The 18,698-nt window shown below is 41.1% G+C and overlaps 1 protein-coding gene and 1 long non-coding RNA gene across 3 annotated transcripts in view; one reads left to right on the top strand and one right to left on the bottom strand.

Annotated features, from left to right (window-relative positions):
* IQCA1 (IQ motif containing with AAA domain 1) overlaps positions 1-18,698 on the bottom strand; it is a 106,783-nt gene that overhangs the window by 57,395 nt on the left and 30,690 nt on the right. The gene's annotated exons all lie outside the window — the stretch shown is intronic.
* On the top strand, positions 14,261-17,367 carry LOC135579881 (uncharacterized). The gene is made up of 3 exons (XR_010473752.1): positions 14,261-14,885; positions 15,462-15,619; positions 17,264-17,367. It is a non-coding gene; the product is annotated as an uncharacterized LOC135579881 (long non-coding RNA).

Genomic DNA, 18,698 nt, shown 5'->3' with positions numbered 1-18,698 from the left:
AATAATAATAGTTCAAATGATGCTAAACTGCCCTCCCTTTTTGAAACTTCCTAGAAATAATGACATATTCATTATTAGAGCCAGTTCTAAGGCAATACTGAAAGAAAATTAATCCAGATGACATAAGAACTTGCTCCAAACTTGAGCCTTGCATGCTGGTTTGTTTTGCTGGAAGCAGAGAGGGGAGTTTTATGGTGGGAATCCTTGGCTCCACCTGTGTGGCACTAATGGCACAACCATGCTGTAAACCAAGACTTGCAGAAGGTGGAGCTGCACAGGTTCAAGAAGTCAGCAACTAGGCTGAAAATTGAACTGGGGAGTGCAAGGGCATTACACCTGTATCTCCATTGTTTGTTGACTCCAAAAGTTGAATCACAACTACAGTCACTGTAAGACTTTAACCCATGAGAAATTACAGAGTGTGTACTTCAGGCTGGTGTTTGATTGCTCTCTTAGTTCAGTGAAAAAAACTATTTGGTCTATTTTTCCTCTAATCTGCCCAGCTTTTATTTTCAATATTCATAGTACTTTGACACTTCCTTTGCATGTTAGTCACTATATGTAGGTGACAGATTACTCACCAAGTTCACACGCCCTGATGCTTTCTGTGCATGTCACTAAAACGGCAGCACTATGCAAAAACTGGTGGTCAGGAAAGTCTGAAAGTCTTGTTGCACGTTGATGAGGAGCGGAGACTGTAAAAAGTCCAAGCTCTTGATAAGAAAAGTATTGGAGTGTGTAATATATTTGAGAGACATGGTACATGTCAGAAACACCTGGTTTTGAGGCAAGTCAAAACTCAATGGGTCTGTTATTCATTATTGTCTCAAAGTTTGTAAGGGGGGAAAAATATCCAATTGTGCTTTCCTAGCATCTCATAAAAATGTGTAAATGCCAGGACGGGAAGAAGCAACTCTTATTTTCAACACGACTGCTTCAGAGGGAGTGCTGAAAATGTGTTAAAGGACTGCAAGCAAAATCAGAAGCAATTTCTACTGTAACCATTGGATTTCATATGGAGGGTGCAGTGCTAATAAAACTGTCTGCCTAAACGAACAAATGAAATTTGTAAAAAAGAGTATGGCTGCTTGGGAGGACTGGACTCGGTGGTTGCAAAGAAATCAAATAATGTGAAATGGAAGGGTTAGGGCTAGGAGACCTCCACCTTGTGAGAAACTTCAGCAGTGCCCTAGGGAAGCCCTTATAGACTAAAGACCCGAAGTCTGCTGCTTCACAGCCCGCAGGCAAGGAGCTGAGGATGGTTCTTGGGGGTGACCTGCTCCCTGCTGTGTGTTCACAGGCTGCTGAACAGAAACCTGCATTTAGGAGCCTTGCTCGCACCGCTGCAAATCAAACTGAGTGCCAAACAGAGTTCACAGCAGGCAAAGTATCTTTCTTTGGGCCAGAGCCACCGCTTTAACAAAACTACTAAATGTTTCTGTGCTGCGGAGACATTGCTGAAGGGCTGCGCAGAAGGGATCTTTAGAAACTGTGGTATGTGAGAAATCCATTACTTTTCTGGAAAGCGGTGAAATCCTGTCAACAGGAGCATAGCATGGGTTTAGTAAACAGCTTTACAGAAAAGCCATCTACTTGGAATGAATGGGAGCCCTAAATCTGAATCAAACCAGCTCAACTGGAAGAGTTGAGGGGATGAACAAAGATGGAGGAGTGAAAAGAAATGATCTTCCACTCCCAGCTAAGAAAGAAAAGGATCCGATGAGATTCTTGCACTGTTTCTCGAGTTACATTCTGTTCTCTGCTTCATTGTTACTGCTCTCCCCTTTTCCAAACTTATTCCTCTTACAGTAACTTAGATCTGTCCAGTGTAATTGAAAAATAAACATATTTTGTGGTCTGCAAAGTAGACCCTTTTGTCTCTGGTTATGTAGCGTAAAGTCCTGGCTCTTCTGGGCTCGATTTTTGTTCTACTGCACAACCCACATAAGTGTCCAGGTTTTAACTAGGTTCAAATGGTTCTTTAACACCTCAAATCACCATCAGACTTGGTATGAGTTAATGTGATTGGCTCAGGACTAAATGCTGCAGCACCTCAATTCTGACCTCTAAAATAAATTCCCTGTCTCTGTGATGATCCTGTGCTGTGCTTGACTCATAAGCTGCTTCCCCCCCTCCTCATTTCAGCAGCATCACCCTTTTTACTTAAGTGCTTTGTCTCTATTCCACACTTCTCAGGGATGGATATAGTTAAGGCTAAATATGGCTTTTGATTTATGAGAACACACCATTGATTTAAACATTTTGTCTGGTAATAGACTCAACAAGTTACTACCTACTCTGTTTTCTGGCATGATTTTACATGTGTTGTTCTTTCTTTTTGGCCATGGCTTCTCTAGCTAATTGTATAAAAGGCCTTGTCAGGAAAAATAAAAAATTGTTCTTTGGAGGAAAAAGAGGGTTTAACTCTTTTCAGAGTAAGAAAGGATGTGGGCTGTGTGCAGAAGAAAAGGCATGAATGATGGCTGTATGCTCTAGTCAGAGGGCCAGCATAGTGTTCTGTGCAGAAAAGGAACAAAAACAGAAGGGGGGGAACCTTTTAAAGAAATAAATCCCTTGTTGTTTTGTAGTTCTTGCCTGTTTCTGTAATACCAGCTGGTATGGGTTCTCTCAAACTACTTAAATAGCAGTGTTGGTTTATTTTAGGTGTCTCTGCTGTGGCATTTTCTTTCCTTTTGTGTGTGCTTGCTTTAGCTCTTTGATAATCACGTCCAGGAAAAATAACCTATGCAAATATAGAATTACTCATAAAGCAAGATCAATTTCCATAGGCTTCTTGTCATCCTTAATGGGTTTGGACACAGGCATGTTACAACTGGTGTTTTATCGAAGGTCCTGATCCTCTAAGCATTTGCTTGTATGTATGATCGTTATGCATGGAAGTAATTCAGTGGAGTGACTTGCAGGGACAAGCGTTTGGAGGATTAGAAACTTTATTGTTCTGGACAAACATTCGTCTTTAAAAATTTAAGATCAAGTGTTGTGAGGCCAACAATGTGCAAGAAGAAACATTCCCAAGGAGGAATGAGTGCGAAAGGTTTGTGGGGAAAGGTGATATTCTTTATTACTGTAGTGACCACAATTAGAAACAATATACAGTCTTTTGGGTACCTAAAGCCTGAAGATCTGTAGTGACAGAAGTGAGCTTCAAAGCCAAGTAAAAGTTGGGAACAGTTGTTGGAGGGGACAGACTTAAACATGGAATGTGGTAAATCTCTCTGATAGTTTTATTACATGTAGTATTATTGGCCAGGAAAGGTAGACCTTTGGCTGACCCAGTACAGTTGTTCTTAAGCCTCTTGAGTTCTTTTAGCGAAACAGTCTGTTCTGCTTTGTCATAAACTTATTCTACCTTTTCAAGGATTGTCCTGGTCTTTTAAGAATAGTAATAGATAATTAGCACACTGGAAAAAAAGGGAATTTCTGTTTCCCTTCAGATAGACTTGGACATGAGCTTTCTGTGCCAGGACTCCTGGTTATCCTGCCTCCTGCAGTAAACTACAGGGGAAAAGGATTTTTATTTTGACCTGTCATTTACTTCAAAAATTATTCCTGGTTTAAAATGGCAAGAGGTTTTCTCTTTGAAGGGAAATGGACACATGGGAACGTAGCACTGAAAATTGCTAAGTTTTTGAATAGCAATAAAAGGTGATATGGGCACGAATAACACAAAGGAGGAACAAAAAGGTTTAATTTATGGTTCCATGAATGACTTAAATTAGAAAAAAAAAATGGAAAAATCAGAATAAAAATCTGGCAATATCAACACTCACAGAATGTTCTGGTATTTCTTATTTTGCATGTCCCTTTCCTTAGAAAAGATTGCAAAAAATTTTCTTAGTACTCAAATCTGAATTACTTCAGGACTGGGAGAAGTAATATCCTGACTGAAGTGAATGATCTAATTTGCAACAGTTAGTAATACCCAGCCCATACTGAAGGCTTAGACAAACCTAGAGAAGATGAGCATTATGTTTAGCCATTGTGGCACAGAAACAGAAATAAGATTAAAGGGACTGGAACACAGTTTTCTACAGGGTTATTTAGGGGTTTTGGCTTGGCTCTTGCAATACGGAACAGTGTTGGGCAGAGCTGCTGCTAAGCCTGGTGTGAGGTTCTGTGCAGTAACAGTGGCAACATCTCTTGGTGGACACAAGGACACTGGGATGTCCCATCCCTGCCCTTAGAGGGAGTTGTTTCTGAGCTAGGAGCAGGGCATGTCATGGTATCACACCTATAACTGCCTTGTCTGTGAGGAATTAATCAAATTGACTGTATGAATTTGTGTTGGGGTAAAATGTTGCTTGTCAGAAACAGGCCTGAGAGAAACAAATTCCTGCCTTTTTGCTTCTCTGAAAGCTCCAGAGCAGCTACTGACATCTAACACTTGCACCTGTGCTTCGTTTCCTAGGTCCACCCTTCCTTTAGTGCTTGTCCTTCTCTTTTGGGCTTGTTCATCACCCTGTGTTTACCAGAGCTGTGAAGAAGGCTATTTTCTTTGAGGGCCCATCTCAAAAAGTGAAGGGCTGCTCCTCTTTTTCACAGTTGGACTGTGCCCGGGCTTATTTCCAGTGTCAGCTTCATGTTGACTGTCTACAGCCTTTAGAGGAATGTGATCCTGTCAACCCATCTGTAGGAGAATTAGGCTGAGCAATCCTTCCTATGGAGGAAGAACTCCCCCCAGGGCCCAACACCAGGTCTGGGGGACTTGGCTGATGGACTAATGACAATTCTGGAACTTAAAACTCTCATTAAACTCTCATCTGGTTTGATTTTCCTTCTATCTTTCCATTCTCTTTAGAGCAAGGTCAACAATACAGAAGCTGGCTCAGAGAAACGCCAGGTCAAATTCCCCCCCGCATTTACTGAATTCCTTACCTTTGCTCAGCTTACCCTGCCTTCACAGAATGCTGAATCCTGACTCAAATTGGCAATATTTCCTGTGCTTAGTATTAAACTTAAGAGACTGAAACAATTATGGCCAGTTTTAAGCAAGATTACTTTAACTCAGACTAGAAGCTTTGCGAGAATAGCTTTCCTGCAGAGTCAGCCAGAGGGAATCAACAGTACTTTATTAACACAATATGAATTTTGTAAAGAGGAAAATAAAGCATGTGATTTTTGTAGCAAGGCCAGCCAAAAGAAATAACTTGCCCTCCAACATCACAAGTTTCTTTGGGATTTGGAGCGAAATGCAGTACAGAGAGCATTTTGTCTTATCGGATTTGCTTATGAGAAATTTGAGCAATCACTTTTGCTTCTAGAGGTCAAGGTGTTAGTGAAACAAAATGCATCTCTACAGAAGCAAAAGAAGGCTGCAAACTGGGCACGGCTGCTTTAAATTGTTTTGCCATGGCCTATCACTTTAACCTGAAGATAATGCTTTGGGGAGGGTTGAGAAATGGTGCCCTGGACAGGTCGCCCATCTGGAAAAGTGCCACTAGCACCCAAGCTCTGTGTCACCTCTCTCAGGACTTTGCCGTCCTCTTTGTTCTGAAATAGTTTTACATATGCTGTATTTCTTCTGCCACCAGCTGACTGTGAAAGGTACTTGAAGTATTTCAAGGGTATTAGAGGTATTAGCTGATTAAAAACTCCCTGAAACAACTGCTTTCTACCTGAACCTATTGCTCGTATGCTGGGTGGATAGTTTTGTGTGTGCATAACAAATTCAATGCACTTGGGGCACGTCAAAAACCCGCGCTATGCAGCATATGCACCCTTTATATCTGTACAGAAAAATGGATTAAGAGCCTGAACATGAGTGGAGAAGCTTTGTGCTTTAATCTACCCTTATTTAAATACTGGAATAAATACAATAATGGCACACAAAAGAAGCCTTTTGTCTCAGTATTTAAAACAAGCCAGCCCACCTGATTTAAGCGTGGTAAAACAATGTGGTTTTTATCTGGTTTGTAACTGCTTGTGTCACTTCATGTGAAGATGATGAGTAAATCTGAAGTGGTGTTTCAGACATGTTTCAGTAGCTCAGATCTCTGCATTATGTCTATGGTATCAATGCAGAAACACAGTCCAGTCTGGCATAACTTGCCTCATTTTTTTTTGACTCCCTGGATTAAAATGATCTGTATGTGCATGTTGTCCTCTTCAACCACTATATCATGGCTGTCCCATTCATGGATCACTGTGCCTCTGACCTGCTGCCTGCCCATCTGACTTTAAGCGTTTGTAAAGGACAATGTGTAATCAGGATCTGTCAGGCATCCCATTACTGCTTGGGAGAGTGCCTTGCTAGTTCATTTAAGACTTATATCATAGTGCTGTGCTAAAGGTGATACTTGTAGCTAAGACTGTGATTCCTTGAGAAGCCTTTGTGGCAGAAAAACTTCAGTAGGCAATGAGAAGATGAAAGTGGCATACAGTATGTTCCTAAATTTTAAAGAAGGCAACCAAATATGCTGCTCTCTATTTCACTGCTGCTAACGTTCTCGTCCACTTCAAGAGTTCTGCTTCTCAGTGGTTTGTATGAGCGTTCAAACGAACTATCTAATGTTAAATCTGAGGCAATTTCATGCATATGAAAGCAGTCACAGTACTTGAGTTTTCAATGTTTTTCCCAATTGGCTTGTGCAGACTTATTTGAGTAAATCACAATCAGGTGTACACAAAGTGTAAAACCAGGAAAAAACTGAGACTGATATTGAAGAATGTTGCAGAGAATCTGCATATAAAGTTAGAGATACTTAGAGACTCTTGATCAATGCTAATACCCAAGCAGCTCAGTAGTAAGAAAAATAATTTCAAATCTCTGCTGTGACAATTTTAAAAACTGTGAGGAAAAGACGAAGACGAATGTTCCGGATGAGCTCAATTAGAAGGCACTGTCAGGCTGGTATTAAGAGCATCAATTTATCAACAATGTTAACAACTCGGTCATCTCTGCAGTCCAAGAAACACATAGTAATGCCTTGAGATGCCAAGTTCATTAACTCTAACCTTGTAGTTTTGTGAATGAAAAACTGGGGTGCTTTATTTCTGTACCTGTTTGGTGTGTTTCTGGTGTATGATCTATAGTCTCCTTAAATTGCCTAAAAACATGGACAGTCTTAGAGATGGACAACGAATCAAATGCCTTTTGTAGAACTCTGGTATTGCCTCTCTAAATGACTCAGTTCTTCTGCACGTGCTACTCACAGTGAGATACGCTCAAATTAAATCAATTATAAGCAAAAAATGGAAGGCTTTTCATTTTTGTTCATTTATATGATGGCTTAATATGCTTTTTAAGCATCTCCTTGGTAGATGGGGCCAGCATTGCAGTGAGTTGCTGGCAATGTGGCAGAAGAAGCAGACACCTGGTTGGAGTACCCAGGGAGAGGCATGTCCTCCAGGAATTTGGAACTGGACCTGCAGTCCACTCTTGGGCTAGCAAAGTGCCCAAACATCAGTAATTTTCTCCTAATAAAATTGTATAACAGGTAAGGTGGCGTGGGATGTGCAGTTTGAAGGCTCAGACTTGAAGTGCAGGTTTATTCACTAAAATCAATCTTGGGGTTCTTTTGTGTTTGGTGGTGTTTTGTGTGTGGTGTTTTTTGTTTGTTTGTTTGTAGTACTGGAGATCTAAATGTACTGCTTCACAGGACTGTATAGAGATCACTTGTCTGGAACGGCCTTATTACAGGATAGCAGAGCTTCCCAGAGCAAAGAATGTAAAGATTAGGTTTGGACAGGAATGAAATATAGGCACATACGTGGGAGAGGCTGTAATCGGCTGCTCCCGCTAGTTCCCAGGCCTCCTGCAATTGCAAACCTTGCAATACATAAAGAAAAGAACCATGTATTATACACTATTTCCCATAGGAGGATGAAGGTGAAATGATATTTTGGGCATAGTGTTACCCCCTCTGTAGCAGCTCTGAGAGTGGAGCCAATGATGGGAAGCACATGTACACAATATGAAAGATGGCAGAGCTCTGGCTCTGGAATTTGCTCTCTTGGAGCAATTGAATTTTGACTTGGAATACTTCAAGGATTCCTGCAGCTATGGAGGCTGCGGCCTTTAACTTGTAGCCATGCTTTAAACGGGTACGTTAAAAATTGGTTGCTGGATGAGGTGCTTTCCAGAAAAATCTGCGGGAAAGAGCTAGTCTCCCAGTGTTATGAGCAATACAAAACAGGAGAGTAATCTTCCTTTCTAAGCCACCAAAGGATTATTGTGTCAGTAAAATGCTCTAAGAGGGAGGGGAGTATTTGAACAGAATTTAGTTAAGGCTAATGCACTTTCCTAGTATTACATAAATATCTCAGTAAATATTGTATCAGCTCTTTTATGCTGCTATGCTCTTTTCCCAAGTCAAACAATATTGTATTTGGTATGGTATCTTACTGAATGGCACTATGCTGATAAAATTATTTAGTACATATGGATCCTAAAGAGAACTAGCAACCCTCCTTATGCACTGTTAAATCTCTTATTTAGCCTGGGATAGTAACTCTGACTATTGCTCTTGCTTAAGACCTAAGGATGCCTGACATAGCAGACAAAAATTGGGTAGTTTGTGATGTTAATAGCTGGGTGTATTTGAAGTAAATTACTATAAATAATTAGATCTTCTGTTGTATCTGCACAGGACTGAAATGCAGCTTGACTTAAAAGCCCTCGAACCTGACCTGGGTAATAAAAACAACCTGCTTGATGGAGTCTGACTAATCTCCTGTGCACTGAAATTCTCAGTAAAACTGAAACATATTGACTTGGGAAGGAGTGGTGAGACTCAGGCTTCAGGCACGTTCTTGTTCAGCCCACAGAAATACTACCTTCAAACCTTTTCAGAGTTAAGGTGAGATTCAATCCAAGTATAGGATTTGGATTGACCAACTTTAACTTTGCACTGGGAAGAGTTTACCTAGATGCTTACCAAACACAGGAGCACACTGCTCACTTAACAAAGGGGTAGTCTGGTGCTTTCAAGGGAAATTAGCTCAAAGAAAAAAAATACGCCTTGCATCATGTGCCCTTGACATGGCTTGCCATCCCTGGGCTTGCAGTCAGTGTATGGCTGTCACCTGGAGCCTGTAGCAGCTGCTCCACTATGGAGATCTAGAGGCTGATGGGATTTAACCTGCTTCTGTGCCTGTGTTCTTTCCCTTCTTTCAACTGCCCATCATTTCTGCTTAACCCTTCTGGAATTGGGATATTCCGAAGAACCTACTTTCACGGAAGTTGTGGTCTCAACCTTAGTGGTACCTTATGGCAGTTGAGTTTGAGTCTCATTGCATATTTGAAATCTGTTTAAAAAAAAATAGAGATGGGCTATTTTTTCCAAGGTGAAGAAGGGCAAGGAGAAATGGAACTGGAGGGGAAGAGCTCTCAGCAGTGTGGTTAACATTGCACAGATTTCCAGCAGAAGCCTGGATTTTCTGTGTCAGATGATGCAAGTCTCCTGAATGTGGAATTCATTTGAAATTCAGCACTTAAGTAACTTCAACAATTTATTAAATGAAAATTAAGCCACAATGCCCTGAATCAGCTTTATATTCCATCAGACACTCTGCTGCTACAGTCCCCAGTGTGTAAACTCCAAAAAAAACTCACTGCCAGTGAAAACAGTGAAAGAACTGTATTTCAAAATTAAATATATCCTTCTTTTCTCTTGCGAGAAAGACTAACAGGTTGTCATTTACAGCTACATTCCCAGCAGTAACTTGCATGTCTTCATTCTCTCTATGGTCAAACCTGACTTCCTGACAATCAAGTCTTTTATCTGTCTCAACTTGCTTGGTGGCATACGGGTTTGAGGACTGCTCTTTTGTGTTTGCGTTGGACACACTTAATATTTTCTATCAGTTTGTAGTTCTAACTGTCCCTAATTTTCAACTTGGTAGCTTACAGGATCTATTTTTCCTCTTCTGATTCTTGCCTCTCCAGCTCCTGGTGACTGTTTCTGCTACCCCTTTGCTGTGCCTGTGTCAGTCCATTCCATGTTTCTTTTTTCCCCCCCACTTGCCCCCTTTCTTATTTGCATTTTACAGAGACAATGCTGAAAATGTCTTTTCTACCTCTTCTGCTTGCTTTTCCAAAGAGATCATACTGTGGAGCAAGGGCTGTAGCTTGGGAGCCACTGCTTTATGCTTCGTGTTGATTTTTGTTCTCCTTACTTCTAAGCTTTTCCTTAGTCTTTCTCTTCCCAAAATATCTGTCAAACACCTCTCCTCTGCCAGCCACTGACACTTCAGTGCCTCTCTGTCCTTCCACCAGGCACCAGTGGGACTCCTGATTCTTTTTTTCTCTGCCTGTTTCTTGTTCGTGTATCCCAGCATATCTTCATTCACTTTGCTGTTGGCAAATTGGTTCTTCTACCTGCCCTGTATATTAACTTGCTGGGGAAGATACCTCTCCCTGTCACAGTGGAGTGAAAAAATAGCTGTGCTGGGTCTTTTCCTCTTTCCCTTGGGATTCATGCCCTTCTTACTTTCTCATTGATTAGGGCTGTGCTATGATAGCCAAACCAAGAGAAAAATCAGATGGCAGAGTAGACCCCACTGGGTCAAGCTAGGTGTCAAGCTGGATTACTAGAACAGAAACCAGCTCTGAGGTGAAAATCAGTTATCAGTGTTAAATACCCAGCAGAAATCCTGTCTGCTGTTAGGACTCTGTTTGAGAAAAGAATAAAGAAAACGCAGTGTGTGAGAACTGCAACCTAGCACACCCATTGAATAGGGCACAGTACTGCAGCATTTTCCAGAAAAATCCAATCAGTTTTTAAAACATGTAGAGCTGTATTACAATAAGCTGCTGGCAAGTGTGAGTCCCTGAATGTAAGGGATGTTTGTGTTTTTGTGAGTATCTATGACAACAAATAAATCTAATGTTTGGGAAGTGTCCTTGAGAATATCAGTGGGGGGTTTGTTGCATTATGTCAGTAACACTTAGCATTTTCAGACTTTTAATTCCTAAGTATTACTATAGATGGGTATGAGTACTTTAGGAAAATGAACTAATTAGTTACAAGATCTTTTTTCTTGTTTGCAAATGGCACCAGCTCAGACTAATGCTATTTACTTTAGCTTATTCCAGACTTCTAGACATAGAAAGGAGTGAATATTTTTAGGAGCTTTAATACTAAGCGGGAGGCTCAGTCTCAAGGTCAATGGACTGTGGGTTTCTGTGGGTCACTTTCAGCCATTTGAGGAAGGTAAAAAAGGGAATCTAACCTAGATTTGTTGTAATGGTCTGTGTTGCCTCTGTAGTGCTACAAATCAAAAAGCAGAAAGCAAATGAAACCAGGAATTGATCCTACAGAATAGCGTGCAGGATGGGCATGTCTGTAAGAACAGCGCTAGAAGTGAAGAGCAGGATAGGACAAAGAGCAACTTGCCCTTGTGCTAAGACTGTTTTTGGTCCTCTAATTTTTCCTTGCTGAACAGCAGCTGTATCCCAAATACGCACACTGAGGCTTATTGCTTTGGCCTTAACTCATTCCATCCATTTCACTCCCATGTCCCATACTGTGTTCTTAGAAGTTGAGTGAGTGAGAGTAAAGAGGTGTCCTGTATGTATGTACAGAACCACACCTATGGCTGTCTCCACACTGCATTGCCTGACTCCCTGGAACTGGGTCTGTAATGGGGAGGCCATGGACCCCTGTAAAATATCTGGAGAAAGTTATGCACTGAAAAGGGGACTCGGAAAGCCCAGTCATTGGCAGCACAGTGTGCTTCTTCTTGTCTGTTGGTGCCTGATCTGGGGCTTCATGGGGGATGTCTCTCCTGTGCGAGCTCAAGTATCTGACCATTCTCATCCCTCTTGCATTCTAACCTCTGATGATTAACGTTATCTCAGTTCTTGTCTTGTGTGAACAGCTGTGCACTCTCTGCAGTGCACTGGGCAGGGATTGGCAGCACCAAAACAGCTGTATTAATTTTCCACTTTTGGTTTTAGCATTTTCCCAGTGTCACTGCCTGACACTATCTGTTACAAAACTCTGTTTCTCAGCTGATCACAGGTTTGTCAAGCCATTTGTACTGGAAATGTAGAAGTTGAGCATCAAAATTATAATATATAGGTCTGAAAATACTGGCTGACATGATTCTGTTTTTTTCCAAGATGGAGACTAGTTCAAGACATAACTTTACTTACGCTAACTAAATGAAAATGTCTAATTGGACCCATCTTTTTACTCCCAACATTTAGAACAAGGAGTTTCATCTTGCCCTTTGGAACAGAAGTGTCTTTGCTGTCCCTATAAAATTCCTATCTCCAGAGGCTGAGCTGGCAGGCTCTGGATAATTTTGCCTTTGGTCTACAGTCAACAGAGCATTTGGAGCTTTATGGTTGAAAACTGCAGAGACAGAAGCTGGGAATGAGATGGTGTGGGGAAAAGTCTTGCTGGGCAAAGTGATTTAGAAGCAAGCAGGCTGAGGAGAAAAGTGGAGGAGAAGAGACTGGTGTGAAGAAGAACCATGCTCATTATGCCTTTGCTAATGTGTGACTGTTCAGATCTGAATGAGCTTTTAATGTTGCTAATGCATAATTTATATGAAAGCGTGGCAAGAGGTGTGCAATGCAAATCACGCCTGATGAAGAGATGAATATGTGCTTGCAGATGCCTGAAGTTCTGAGCATTCCTGCAAGATGCTGAGGAAAAGCCTCATCACAGGCAGAAAACCTATGGAGGAGCTTTTCAGTGGAAAAGCCCAAAGTGCCACAGCACTGAAATAGTTTTCCCTGATCTTGCACCGGTGGTGAACTGCTTTGGAGAGCAAGAGTATGTGCTCCTGCCTGTAACACCCTTGAAAAAGCCCAGATATTGATAAACTTGCTTAGGAACAACACTGAATCTCCTTGGAAGTTGATGAGAGTCTACTTAGAATGAGGACTTAGCTCTGTGAAATAATATCAGGACTTGACTTTGTTTTCAGTAACTAAGTCAGTAAGCAAAATATCACAGAAAGGAGACTTTATTCAGGGAAGATTGCTAATGACTTTGTGGTTTAAGATATCTGAATATCTATCTGGAGGGGGAACAGTAGCATTTGGAAAGCTGGTGAAGATGTGCTTATGTACAGTGTTGATGCACTTGGTGATTTAATTGTTGTTCATGAGGATGACTTGTTATGTTGAAAACCCCTTAGGAAGCTTGATTTGTACCTGCAATATTTCAAGAATCTTGTTTTTTGTTCCTTAATTATTTCAAACTTTTGATAGATCAATGAACAAAATTCCAGATCAGCAGCAGAGTCCTTTGCATATGTTTTTAATCACTGTATAGAGGTGGCAATCATAAATTGACCTGTACATTCACAGAACCTTACAAAACTGGAAAAGCGATGTATTTCTGAGTTTGCGGTGATTTAGAAGGCAGAACTAGTGATGTTATCAATGTCTCTCTGGAGGCGTGACACTAGGGTTCAACTGGTCTTACCGTTTCAGATACCCGCCACCAAGATTTATCTGTGTTTCACCAAGTATGAGAAATATATGAATCCAGGGGCTTCCGACTGATCCCCCCAAAAGCCATCAAGCCGCCTATATTAATGTCAGCACACTAATAAATTTTTAGCACACACTGAAGCAGGCAACTTCTGCCACCGCACAGAAGCTTCCCAAGGTGTCCCCTGCCTCTTGTAAATCCACAGACACCCAGTAAAGTAGATTAACTGCAGATGGACTTAATAGCAGTTGTTCCTCCTTTGGAATTAGAGGGGTTCACACTTTTTAAAAGCAGACAATGTGGTGTTCTCATAAGCAAGAAAGAACGAATGAAGGTTTGTGGTGTGTGGTGGTTTTTTTTTTGTTTGTTTGGTAGTTTTGTTTTGTGTGTGGTTTTGTTGTTGTTTTGTTTATTTGTTTTTGTAATGGCTGTCAGAGCTAGGTAGTTGGTTTCAATCAATGGGAAAACAGGTTGCAGAACTGTGGGCTCCACTCTCTCCCACCATACACAAACAATCCTCTTGTTTATGATAACTTATTTTCCCTCTGTTCAAAGAAACCCAGTGGGCTATTTGCTCTGGTACTCCTCCAGTAAGCCAGTGATGCATTTGCATTCCATTCCCTTGCTCCCTCCAGCCCTGAAGATATCTGCCAAAATTAGTCAGTAGATAACTACTCAGTAGAAGCTTTACAAATGTGTTAGGCAAGGCTCGAACATTACCCATTAATGTTTACAGCTCCTAATTACGTTAATTAATCAGTCTTAGAGGTTGTCTCACTTGGGAGCCCAAAGGCAGGATTTTAGTTCCCACAGATGTGCTTTAACTGGCTCAGACTCTGTGCCATGGCTGCTTGCAGCGAGCAGCTCAGCGTGGTCTGGCTGCCAGGGTATTTATGCTGGGCCTGGACAGGTTTTGCTGTCAGAGCTCTGTTCCTGTTGGATTTTGAAGCTAGCTTTGACTATCTCCATCTGGGAGCAGGCTGAGCCATGTCCAGGGAGACTGATATTAATTGTGAGCTGTTTCTGCAGAATGGCCTTTTGCTATGGGAGAAAGGCGTTCAGAGAGCACTTTGCACCAGCAATAATTGTTATGACACAGAGATTACTGCCTTTGCAAAATATGTAGTTGTTAGCTCTGTCAGAGAAGAGATGAAACTGTTGATAGAGAAAAAGGATGTCGTCTCTTCTATTAATGTAGTTTTGCGGGAAGACTAAGTGTTTGGGCAGAGGAGGACACCCAAGCCAGTGCCATCATCTTTCAGAGCTTCATTTCCACAATCCAGAGCTTGTCTTCACTCTCCTGAGGAAAATGAGAAGACTCAGAGAAGAGGCACAACCCAGACTGGCTGCAGAGTGATTCAGAAGAAGCTTCTACTGGTTTTCTGCTATTTCCTAAAGAATTTGGTTTGGGTAGGCTTTCAGCTCTAAGTACAAGAATCTTAACAGAAGATAAATTGAACTCCAGCAAAACAGGTAAGGACAGAAGAAAACTGTGGTGCAGATACAGATCACTTTCTGATTTAGTTCACCTCATTCTCATATGGTGGAATTAGCAGAAAACCACTTATTTATCCTCATTTGCATAATATCCTGATTTTAACATTGAACTCATGGTTGCTTCTGGCTGATGATTTTTGCTCCCAAGTGGAATGTCACATACAAATGGCTTTTGAGTGTGTGACAATCCTTTAATGATGACAGGGTAAGCAAGTACTGACAATACGGATTAGGTAAAAGAAAGCCGTTCATCACCCATCTATAAATGGATCTTGTGGGCAGTAACTCCTGTCTCTGCTGAATATAAAGTACCAGATACCAGAGAGGCAATTTTTGGTAGGTTCCTACAGGAGAAATGCCATTGAAGGGCTGTTAGGGAAAAAGGGAATGCATTTTCCAGAATAATAGGGCATTGTATGGACAAAGAGGACTGTGATTAAAGGGCTGGTGGTGTTCCAAAGACTTCCAAGACTGGAGCTTGCTCTTTGAGAGAACTGTCTGCCATAGCAGTTCATTGCACTAAAACTGGTTATTACGCAATTTTCCTATCAGCTGTTTTGTGAACTGTTGCCATATTGCGTAGAGACCATACTCCTTGGTTACCTGGAAAAGTGCTTCTGGTCGGCTGATGGCACATACGACGAGCCAGACAGGACTGAAAAACAACACGGATTTGGATGGTCTTGGAGCAACAATTCCTCAAACCAGAGGTGAGGGGGTGCCACAGCTCGGTGCTGCTGAAGTGTCATCTGTCTCTGTCCCGTTGGCAAGACTCCAGCTGCTGATGGATTGCCTGGCAGCTTTCACGCATGTTAACATTAACTTCATAAAAAGCAGTGTGTACTGAGTGTGAAATGCGATACGGGCAGCGCCTGACACAAATGAATACTTTCCCTATTCTGCAGAGTTTCAGTGCAAAACCTCTCGCTCCATTCATCTTCCTCCTGCCTCCTCCTTCCCCACCCCCTGCTACCTTGGGAGCCCCAAGAACAGGCGTGTTGGCAGTAAACTCAGCTCCACAGACAGTCTTGTGAAAAAAAGGGAAATATTACATGATCACTTCCTATTTCTTCCTCTTTTCCTTTGCATCAAAGTCTGGGCTGGCTGTCAGGAATGTTCAAAATGAATAAATAAAGCACAGAAACCCCCCGCTTCAGATGGAGTCTCATTCACTCACCACGAAGCTTGGCCAATTCGTTTTCTGACAGTACTCAAGTCAGCAGGCAGAGCAAGAAGATCATTCAAAGCTAATCAGTAAAGTGTAAACCTATTAGGAAAGCACATTTACCCCTTGCTGCCTCCTTCCTCCAGAAAACCAATCCCCAAATCTGTGGGAATAACACATAATGTACATAAAAGTTGCTATTACTTAGATCCCCTGTTATTAGGTCAGCAATGCAACTGATGAAATGCTCCCCAGAGCATGGAGCAGTGGCATATAAATCCTGCAAGAAATTCACAGCGTAATTTGTTACAGCTAGAGGGCATAAGATACATTACAGCAGAGCCTGTGTATTAGGCTCTCCCCTGTGATTCTTGAGGCTATCTCTGGTAATAAAAACCTCATCTTGATTTCTCATCCTTTGTATTGATTTCTGTCAAAGACGACTTTCTTTAGACAAAGATACTACTATATTTCTCTGTATAATAAGAGGATTCTTCTCCCCTCTTCTCCTTGTCCCTTTTTAAAATTTGTTTCAGCGATGACCATGAGGAAGATTCATAATTTGTGAACTGTAGTTATGTACATTGAGTAAACAGGAGGAGACATTGAGGACAGCTTTTGCATATGCACTCCAGACCCCTAAAGGTGAAAATAGAGAAAAATATCACTGGTCTGGAATAGTACAGGAAATTGAAATTAAAACCCCAGCTATGTAATCGCTATATTTAATGTAAAGCTCTGTTGTTAATGTAATGGATGTAATCTGTGGGAATGAAGGAATTGAAATCCAGACTCAGATGTATATAATCATAGCAACTGTTAATTTTGGAACATTCATACTCCTGTTTTCTGAATCTTTTAGCTATCTTGAAAAACAGGGAGGCCTGTAGGTATACTGCATGATGCTTTTCAAAAAAAGCTTTAATTTTTCTAGCATGGTGCATAGGGACAAGGCCAAACAGAAATCTAGAAAGCGTTCTATGAATGATTTGCAAGACAGATAAGAACTGCTCCACAGAAGCCAATACAGATAAACAGAATGATGGATGGTAAGGTTGCAAAATGCATAGTGTTATATCAAAAATATTTTGTCTTCTCTGCAGTGGGTTTGCTATAAGAAACTGGAACACCGACATCTAATCTATTCCTTTGGGTTTTGCTTTATTTTGCTTTTTTTTTTTTTTTTTAGCACGTACCTTTATAAAGAAGCTGTTTTGGATCTTGAAATGACTGAAGCTATGCCTGTGTTCCCTTGTGCAAAGAAAGTGGTAAATACTTGTAAGAACTGTTTTAAGCACATATTAAATTTCTCTATTTATTGCTTTTGTAATCTAGTAGCAGCTGTGCTGAAAGATAATACCTGCTAATTGTATTTGCTATCACATTCTTTTCCAATTGAAGGATAAAATAAGGAAGCTTGGTTTTATTTTTTTTTTAGTACATACAGCAAAATTTATTCAAAAGAATTTCTGTTTCCCTTTAGCTATCTGTTTATTTAATAGACTATGGAAAATGGTAAACTGTCAAAAAGCCTAGTTAAAGAATAATTTATAAGCTACATTTAGGTGTTCATCTTGTAGACTGGCTTAGCAGAGAGCCAAAATATATCCTGGCAGGTAATAATTAATGTAAACCTTGACACTTTGGATCCAGCTCACTGTTCAGCAGGCCAGGCAGGAGCAGCATGCAACTCGTGCTAGTTCTGCCCTGTCTGTGGCACGCACCACACAGAAAGCTTGGCTCTGCATGACACACGTGCTCCCCATGTGTAGGAATTTGCTGCTTTTTTTTTTTTTTTTAAACCTATTTTGGATGAAAGTGAATGTGTCTGCAGGAAAAAATATTTTGGTCACTTAAACAGAGGCCTCCTGTGAAGAGCAGGATGGCAGGCAGCTCACTCTGACTCCTCTCAGTCCCATAAATCACTGCATCACTCAGCCAGATTCAAATGAACTATAATATTGGGTGATGTCCAGCCTTTGCTGAAGCTGATGGCAGCTCTCCCACTGACTTCACTGGGGGACAGAATTTTATGTACGCTAAATCATCAGAATAGCTTTTATCAATGAAATCTGTCCAGCTTTTGCTGAAATGTGCCTCACTGTTTTTTTGGAGATGATGCTACACATTAATTTAAAAGAGAGTAACAGGGAGTATGGTCAAACACAGTGCTCTGACTGCAACAAGTCTGTCACTGTCCCTCTGCCACCAGAGGTGACCTTGCTCTCAGGCATGCCCTATAACTGCACATGCAGTGCAGTTTCTTTAGCTGTTCTCCATCAAAACGGTCTGATTGAGATTAAAATTGCTTTTTGGTTCATGTTTTTAATATCTGATCATTTCAGATGGGTGGGTGGAGAAGCAGCTCGCTCTGTGGTTATTCCACAAGGTTGGAGGGGATCTGTTTTCTCAGGCTATCCCAGCTGCAGCAGAACAAGGTGTCTGACTTAAAGGCTTGTCTATAAGCAGTACTGTCATCAATTAACACAGTGTGTGGGTATATCTTAGTCACATTTAATATAATCACTTGCTTGGCCAAAGCATATCTATGAAGCTATCCAAGACCAATTAATGTGCCTATATTCAAACTTCTGTTTTAATCTTTGCTAATTTTCAAGTCTAGA

This window comes from Columba livia, chromosome 7 (genome assembly GCF_036013475.1).
Source record: "Columba livia isolate bColLiv1 breed racing homer chromosome 7, bColLiv1.pat.W.v2, whole genome shotgun sequence".
NCBI classification, from domain to species: domain Eukaryota; kingdom Metazoa; phylum Chordata; class Aves; order Columbiformes; family Columbidae; genus Columba; species Columba livia.
Note: the sequence above shows the minus strand (reverse complement) of the source record. Positions and strands in the feature narration are given on the sequence as shown.